Source organism: Rhinoraja longicauda, unplaced genomic scaffold (genome assembly GCF_053455715.1).
Source record: "Rhinoraja longicauda isolate Sanriku21f unplaced genomic scaffold, sRhiLon1.1 Scf002594, whole genome shotgun sequence".
Lineage (NCBI taxonomy): Eukaryota > Metazoa > Chordata > Chondrichthyes > Rajiformes > Arhynchobatidae > Rhinoraja > Rhinoraja longicauda.
The window spans coordinates 1-9,565 of record NW_027603807.1 but is presented as its reverse complement, the minus strand read 5'-3'; the positions used below and the strand labels follow the sequence as shown (position 1 = coordinate 9,565).

The window sequence follows — 9,565 nt, the reverse complement described above, 5'->3', positions numbered from 1 at the left end:
AAGTTACAACTTTTAATTTAAAAAAATTATTTTAGTCCTGTGCCAAACCCATTTACTTTTCTAAAAATTCAATAAATGGAGACCATATTTTTAAAAATAACTCAGGTTTGTCAATTAAGGCAAATCTTATTTTTTCCAAATGCAGGGTCTCTGTCATTTCCGTAGTCCATATTTTAATTGTGGGGGTTATTGGTTTTTTCCAAAATTTAAGTATTAATTTTTTCGCAGTTATTAGACTGTAATCAAGAAAATGTACTTGACTTGTTGTAAAGTTTGTAGTATGTTCTGATAATCCTAATATAATTAATTTTGGATCCATGTCCAATTGCTTGTTAATAACTTTAGAAACTATTTAAAAAATCTCCAACCAGAAGTTTTGCATTTTTATACAAGTTACGAAAATATGAGTTAAATTAGCTTCTTGAAATTGACATTTATCACAAATAGGAGAGATACTAGGAAAAATCCTATTTAATTTCGTCTTCGAATAATGTAACCTATATATTATTTTAAATTGTATTAAGGAATGTCTAGTATTTAATGAACATTGGTGTATATGTTCAAGTCAAGTCAAGTCAAATTTATTTGTCACATACACATACTCGATGTGCAGTGAAATGAAAGTGGCAATGCCTGCGGGTTGTGCACAAAAATAATTACAGTTACAGCATATAAATAAAGTTAATAAGTTACTAAACATAGCACAAAAAGTGTCGACAAAAATTTAGTCTCTGGGGTTATCAAAGTTGACAGTCCTGATGGCCTGTGGGAAGAAGCTCCGTCTCATCCTCTCCGTTTTCACAGCGTGACAGCGGAGGCGTTTGCCTGACCGTAGCATCTGGAACAGTCCGTTACTGGGGTGGCATGACACTGTGGTGGTGTGGTGTGGTAAACTTTCATCCCATATATCTTGCATTATGAGTTGCTTCAATTCGTCCTCCCATGCTCGTCTATAAGATTCTGATGACGGAATGTCAGTGTCTAGGAGAGTGTTATAAATAAAGGATATTAATTTATTTGAATTATAATGTCGATTCAGGCATACATCAAGTGTTTCTGGACCTCTAAACTTATATTCTTGCATATGTAATTTTACATAATCTCTAAGTTGTAAATATCTAAAATAATTATTACCATGTAATCCGTACTTCTGCTGTAAATCCTGAAAAGAAAGAAAAGTTCCCTTATGATAAAGATCTCCCACCCTTTTAATTCCATAACTTTTCCATTGAGCAAATCCTCTATCTAAAACAGACGGTTGAAAAGAAGGGTTATTCGCAATAGGAAGGAAAACAGATAATTTACTCAATTTTAACGTAAGCTTTAATTGTTTCCAGGTACGGATAACACTGTGTATAATGGGATTACCTCCATATGTTTTTTTATTTAAATTTATTGGAGCTAAGAGGATCGCACCAATATCAAATGGTAAACAATCCTCTTTCTCCATCTTTAACCAATCCGGTTGTTGATCAGAATCATCCAACCAGCAGGTTATATTTTTAATATTAACCGCCCAATAATAAAATAAGAAGTTAGGTAAGGCAATTCCTCCATTAGTTTTAGACTTACATAGATGTCTTTTATTTATTCTATGAGTCTTGTAGTCCCAAATAAAATTAGTAACTATTGAATCAATTTAAAAAAAAAACTTTTTTGGAAGATAGATCGGAATTGCTTGAAATAAGTATAGTAGCTGTGGGAGAAAGATCATCTTTATAGCATTACTACGACCAACTAATGATATAGGAAGTGTTTTCCAAAATTGGATATTTTTATGTAATTTAGTGAGTAAAGGAGGAAAATTTAATTTAAATAAAGAAGTATATTTCCTAGTCACGTAAATTCCAAGATATTTAAACTTTTCATAGGCAATTTTAAAAGGAAATTGTTGAAGTATGGCCGGATTCTGCTCCATTATTGGCATAATTTCACTTTTGTACCAGTTAATTCTATAACCTGAAAATGAACCAAATTGAGTTATGAGATTTAATAAATTCGGAATGCTAATTTCTGGCTTTGTAATATATATTAATACATCATCCGCATATAAAGAAATTTTATTGGTTGTATGTTTAGTATTATAGCCATGAATATCTGGATTTGATCTAATACTCTCAGCAAGTGGTTCTATAAGGGCAAATAGTAGCGGTGATAGTGGACATCCTTGTCTACAACCCCTAGATAAATGAAATTTGGATGACAGCATTTGATTAGTTAATATTCTAGCTGTTGGGGATGTATATAAAAGTTTCACCCATGAACAAAAATTTTCACCTAATTGAAATTTTTCCATCACTGAGAAAAGATAGGGCCATTCTACTTGATCAAATGCTTTTTCAGCATCTAGCGAGATGATTGCTAAATCTTCGTTTAATAGTCTATTTGAATATATTATATTGAACAAGCGTCTCAAATTGAAAAATGAATATCGTTTGGCTATAAAGCCTGATTGATCGGGGTGTATCAATTTATCTATAACTAGACTTAATCTATGAGCTAAGATTTTCGCTAATATCTTCTGATCAGTATTTAAAAGAGCTATCGCCCTATACGAACCAGGGTCTTCAGAATCCTTATCTATTTTAGGAATGAGGATTATTGTTGATTCAGTCAGAGTTTGCGGTAATCTCTGTTGTTTAAAGGCGTGACTATATACAGTTTGCAAACGTGGAGAGATCAAATCACTAAAAATTTTATAAAATTCATTATTTAAGCCATCAGGGCCAGGAGTCTTCCCATTTTTCATGGATTTAATGGTCTCTTCAACGTCTTTCATAGTTATTTCTGCGCCCAGTGAATTTCTATCACTCACATTCAAACCAGGAAGGTTACATTCCTGCAAAAAGTTTTGCATCTGCGCAGAGCTATCTGTTATTTTTGATGAATATAATGACTGATAAAATTGCAAAAATCTCTGATTAATATCCTTAGGTAATTTAAGCAAATCTCCGTTTTCTGATCTAATTTTATGAATTGTAGAATCATCTTCTAATTTGCGGAGTTGACGTGCTAGCAATTTCTGTGGTTTATCTCCAAATTCAAAATGTTTTTGTTTAGTACATTGAAAAAGCTTTAAAATATGAGCTAAGAGAATATAATTTAACTTATATTTGAGAGCTGCAATTTTATTATGTATTTCAATAGAGGGAGCGATGGCATTTGTTATGTCTAACTGTTTAATCTGACTTTCTAGGTCATGTTGTTCAGCCCGCTTCTTCTTGTTTTGAGACGCTTGAAAGGCAATAATACATCCTCTCACAAACGTTTTAAATGTTTCCCAAAGCAGGGACGCAGGTGTTTCAGGGAGGTCATTTGCGTAAAAAAAAGTTTCAAATTGCGATTTAAGATAGTCATAACATGCTTTTTCAATTAAGATTTGCGGATTAAATCTCCAATTAGTCTGTTTCCCCGTTACTCCTTGGAGTTTCACCCTCAATGTTAAAGGGGCATGATCGGATATAATAATATTATGATATTTTGAATTATACGTATAAGGAATAAGTTTGGAGTCCACCAAGAAATAGTCAATTCTTGAGTAAGTTTTATGCACTGGTGAATAAAATGAATACTCTCGGCCTGAAGGATTTTCAATCCTCCAAACATCTTTTATATTTGCACTATTTATATAAGAGTTTAATAATTCACACGACTTGGATTTTGTTTTCCTTTGAGTTGACGATCTATCCAAATAAGGATCTAATGTACAATTTAAATCTCCTCCAATTATCAAGTTATATTGTCCAAATTCTGGAATGGTATTAAATATATATTTTTAAAATAACGGATTATCAAAATTTGGTGCATAGACATTCACCAATATCAATTTTGTAGAATATAGTTCTCCCACTAATATAACATATCTACCTTCAGTGTCGACTATAGAGGAAGTATGTATAAATGGTATACCCTTACGAATTAAAATGGCAACACCTCTTGATTGAAAGGGAAACGATGAGTGAAATAATTTATCAATCCATTTGCCTTTCAGTGCTATGCAACTCTATGACACTGTTTAAATTATAATGTTTTATTTCTAATTGCTTACTGTATATCATGTTGTTACTTGCGAGCAAAGCACCAAGGCAAATTCCTTGTATGTATACATACTTGGCTAATAAAATTTATTCAATTCAATTCAAAATTTATTCAATTCAAAGGAATCAAAAATCATTACCACAATCTGTAACCATCAGGCTATTAAACCAATTAAACACCAGGGGGCGCCGCACGATGGCTGCCACGCCTACAGACTGTCTGTCCTTTTCAAACCTTTTTTGCTGTTTTTGTTAAGTTTTTAAAAAGTTTGTGTTATTGTTCTCTGGTTTGTTTTATGTGGGAGGAGGGGGCAGGGGGAAACTTTTTTCAATCTCTTACCTTGCCAGAGATACGATTGCTTTCCAGATCATATCTCCGGTCGCTCTGCGGCCTAACATCACGGAGCTGGAGGCCTTGCCTGGGACTGACTTTGAGCCCCACCTTGGGGTGTGGACTTATCATCTTATCAGGAGCCCTTGCCTGGGATCGATGCTCCAACGCACCCTGCAGACTTCAACATCGCGGAGCTCGCAGCCTCGTGTTGAGACCGATCGGTAGCTCCAAAGCTGCACGAGGTTCGACAAGCCCCGACCCGGGGTAGATCGCCTGCGTGGGGGAGCTGAGACCCCCCCCCATGCAGGAGCTTGATCACCCCGACGAGGAAGACCCGCCGACAACTAGGGGAGTCAAGATCGTCCCGTCAACGGAAGGTTAGAGGCCCCCGACCGCTGGAGGACAAAGAAGGGAGAGATTGAACTTTTTTGTCGCCTTCCATCACAGTGAGGAATGTGGAGGAGTCACTGTGGTGGATGTTCATGTTAAAATGTATTTTGTTTGTCCTATTGTAATAACTGTATGGCAAATGAAGTTCCTCATATGTTGCAAAACATATTTGGCTAATAAAGTATTATTGTGATTGTGATTGTGATTGAAACCGGAATATGCTCTGAAGCGTATCATTGTTAATATTATTATTTTGAGAAATGGGAGGAAACCACAGCACCTGGAGAAAACTCACACGGTCGCAAGAAGAACGTGAAATAATGTTTAAGGTCGAGACTCTTCTTCAGACTGACAGTCAGGGAATGGAGCGAGGGATGGGGGAGATGTCGTCAAGAAATGTAAGTCGCCTAAATATCATCCATAGAAGAAGAGAAAGGTATAACACAACTAAAGTAAAAGAGGACATTGAACATTGTTGGTAAAGGTGCAAATAGACTTATAGAACCATAAAACAAGAGGAAATTCTATTAGGTTTAGGTTTATTTTTATCACGTTTACTGAGGTTTGATTAATTAATGATTAATTTTATATTAATGGTTAATGTTTATATGCCTGCTTATCACCTTCCCCTCAGCCAACAATGAACCAATGTACATTTTGTTGACCAATGTCTGCTTTGATCTGTCCTTTTCACACCTTACATGCTCCATATCACTAATTTTCATGTCTCTAATTTCCCTGTCCCCTGACTCACAGTTTGAAGAAGGGTCTCGACCCAAAATGTTACCCATTCCTTCTCTCCAGAGATGCTTCCTGTCCCGCTGAGTTATTGCAGCATTTTGTGTCTCTTTACAGTAAAAAGCTTTGTTTCGTCCATTCAAATCAGATAATACAATACAGAAATACAACCAAGTCAAATCAGGACTGCGCCAGCCATTGAGAACACATTTACACTAATCCCTTTTCTAAACTTACTTTCTGTGAACTGTTGGTGAATCGGCCTGGTTTGATGCTGTGCAACTCTATGACACTGGTGGCAGAAACGTAACCTGAATTCCTACAAATGGAGGTAATAAAAGAGCCACCAGAATAGTCAAGGTTTCAAAATGGTTTTATTTAATTATTTGAGGTGATAACTTTGTGGAAAGAACAAAACAGGAGACATTGGTTTTACGGTACTTGTAATTTTTCACAGTTTTCGGAATCCCTTCAATAAGGAGTCCATAATATATTGATGACAAAGTTCAGGGAATGAGGAAATCAGGGGATATGATGGATTGGTGGCTGGCTTCAGAACAGGAAACAAAGAGTGAAAATGTATAAATGTTCAGACTGTAAGGTGGAGAGTAGGGAGCAAGGATCAGTGCTGAGGTTGCTGCTGTTCATAGTTTGCATTAATGATTTATGTACCGAAGCACAATTATTAAATTTGTAAATTGTGTGTGTTTGTGTGTGCATCTGTGTGTGTATCTGTGCCCATCTGTGTGTGCATATATATGTGTGCGTTTGTACGCGTATATCTGTGTGTGTGTGTGTGTGTGTATGTGTGTCTGTGTGCATGTGGATGGGCAGTGGAGGTGTATGAGGGGTTGCAAATGGAGGGACAGTCAAACCGAAGTATGTCAATAAATTAAAAGAGCACATTAATCTATTAGGAGAATGGGCAAGTAGATAACAAATGATGCTGCTATGTCTTAAGGTCCACTTGTAAACCAAACAGGAGTCGCTCAATGTAACATAGTCACAAAGAAATTCAGTGGGGAATTGATTAAGAAGAAACTTGTCTCCCAAAAGTGTCATGGAATGTGGAATTCTCTACCACAGACAAAGGGGAAGTTGAATAGTGTAGACAGGTTGAAGGACCCCACATATGAGGGAGATGGGTTAGAGAGGAATAGTGTTAGATTTGATAATGAGAGTGGGCAGAAGGTTGATGTAGAAAATAGATGGTGACAGCTGGGCAATGTAGCCATATGCTTCTGTGCCAGATGTGTAATCTCTTCTGGTTATTTCTTCCTGTAGACAGATACGGTTCCATCAATGTATTCTTCAGACACTCCTGTGAGCAGCATGTCCTTCTGCCACTTCTCTATATATTGTTTCACAACCTCCTCCCACAGCCCTGTCTTCAGTAACTCTTGGATGGAAGCAAGCAGTTTACTCCTGTGATCACTCTCCTCAGCCCTCCATGTGACACAGATAAGCCCTCCTGAAAGAAAGACCAGCAGTCGCAATTAAAATAAATAATGGCATCACACCTTGCCGAAGAAAAGATGTCCTATGTTCAGGCTTGCAGTCTGCCTGACTAGAATCAGTCCAACAGCATGTAGTCACAGCAGGGGACACTGGATGGACCCAGGTCCCTACAGTGCGGCTCAATGTGGAGTGACCTTGACCCCCACAGTATGGGGCAGTGTGGAGTGACCCTGCTGTAACACCAGGTCCCTACAATACAGCTCAACATGGAGTGAAATAAAAAGGAATTGCAGATGTTGGTTTGTACCAAAGATAGACACAAAATTATAGAATACCTCAGCGGGTCAAACAGCATTTCTGGAGAAAATGGACAGGTGACTTTTCAAGTCGGGACCTTTCTTCAGACTTCTTCAGATAGAAGAAGGGTCCTGACCCGAAATGTTTGTTTGTTTTATGTGCATGTATGTCTGTGTGTGTGTATGTATATGTGTGTATAAATATATATACACTCACACAAACCTTTTTTTCTCGTTTATTCCTTTGTTTACAGTGTAATGTTTACATTGTGGCGAGTCTAGAAGCGGGTGTGTGTTGAAGACGGAGTTTATTTGCATGGGCAAAAACCCCGTAACAAACGCAATACTCACAACTGTAGACAACCAACGAATACGTCTTTACCGGACGGAGTTCAACACTAGACTAACTCTTCTCTCCCGCGCTGGCCCACCTCGTGACGTCGTTAGCCAATCCGAGGGTTCGAACTCTCAGCCAATCCCTATGTCCCTACAACATATTCTGTTTTGTTGCAAGTAAGAATTACATTGCTTTATCTGGGACATATGACAATAAAACACTCTTGACTCTCTAGACTCTTGACCTGCTGAGTTATTTCAGCATTTTGTGTCCATCTTCAGTGTGGAGTGCTCCTGCTGTAACTCCAGGACCCTAGAGTGCAGCTCAGTTAGAGTGATCCTTCTGTAACACCAGATCCCTTTTGTATGGGTCAGTGTGAAGTGACCTTGCCATTTTGCTCTACCAGTTAAACATGGCCTGTATGTTTTATTTGGGTTGTGTGCTCCTTCCTTTGGCTGTTCTAATGATACCACTTCATTTGTGGGACCTTTCTACTGAGTAGAAACAAGAAATTGCAGGTGATTGTTAACATTCTGAAGGAGTACTGGATTAGCTCAACGGGTCAGGCAGCATTTCTGGAGAACATGGAGATGTGACGTTTTGGGTCAAGTCCTCAAACATCACATATCCATGTTCTCCAGAGATACTGCCTGATCTGCTGAGTTACTTCTGCCCTTTCTGACCTTTGTACTGACCTGTTTTGGTGATTCTCAGCAATTCTGGAAGGATTTCCCATGGCAGATGTTGCTGGGCTATTCCACCAACAACCATCACAACATCGTAGGTACCTGCAGGATATTTCAACAACAAGCAGATATGCAACACAGATATTCACACACATCTGAAAGAGATGCATATGCTCTTAGGGATTAAATTAAATGAAACACCTGACCTGTTGAGGTACTGCCTGTGATAGATGCAAAATGATGGAGTAACTCAGCGATTCAGGCAGAATCTCTGTAGAAAATAAGTGACGCTTTGGGTCCAGACGCTTAGTATTAGTTTCAGATTTAGATTTAGACATGCTGCGGGGAAACAGGCCCTTCGGCCCAACGAGTCCGCACCGGCCACCAATCCCCATACACTAGCACTATCCAACACACACACAAGGGATAATTTACAATTTGTTCCGAAGCCAATTAACCTACAAACCTGTACGTCTTTGGAGTGCGAGAGGAAACCAGAGCACCCGGGGAATACCCACGCGGTCACAGGACGAATGCACAAACTTCATACAGATAGTACCCATAGGTTAATAGCCTTTGCAAATTGGCCTTAGTGTATCGGGAATATATGCGGACGTAGGATAACATGGAACCAGTGTGAACGGGTGATTGATGATCGGCATGGACACTGGGCTGATGGGCCTGTTTCCATGCCTAATCTTTCAATCGTTCAATTGTGTCTACGTGGGTTTTCATCTAGTTGACATCTAGAGCAGCAGATGCAATAGATGAGGTTGGAGGAGGTGCAGATGAACCTTTGTCTCACCTGGAAAGACTAGATGTCAACTTATTTACATCGGCGAAACCAAACGCAGGCTTGGCGATCGCTTCGCTCAACACCTGCGCTCGGTCCGCATTGACCAAACTGATCTCCCGGTGGCCGAGCACTTCAACTCCCCCTCCCATTCCCAGTCTGACCTTTCTGTCATGGGCCTCCTCCAGTGCCATAGTGAGGCCCACTGGAAATTGGAGGAACAGCACCTCATATTTCGCCTGGGAAGCTTGCAGCCCAGTAGTATGAACGTCGACTTCTCCAACTTTAGATAGTTCCTCTGTCCCTCTCTTCCCCTCCTCCTTCCCAGACCTCCCTCTATCTTCCTGTCTCCACCTATATCCTTCCTTTGTCCCGTCCCCCTGACATCAGTCTGAAGAAGGGTCTCGACCCGAAAAGTCACCCATTCCTTCTCTCCTGAGATGCTGCCTGACCTGCTGAGTTACTCCAGGATTTTGTGAATAAATACCTTCGATAT

The 9,565-nt window shown here is 38.9% G+C and overlaps 1 long non-coding RNA gene across 1 annotated transcript; it reads right to left on the bottom strand.

Moving 5' to 3' along the window:
* Positions 1-729: 729 nt before the first annotated feature.
* On the bottom strand, positions 730-8,437 carry LOC144591870 (uncharacterized). Its single transcript, XR_013547037.1, has 3 exons — positions 8,286-8,437; positions 5,737-6,970; positions 730-981 (listed from the first exon to the last, which is right to left on the bottom strand). It is a non-coding gene; the product is annotated as an uncharacterized LOC144591870 (long non-coding RNA).
* Positions 8,438-9,565: the final 1,128 nt, after the last annotated feature.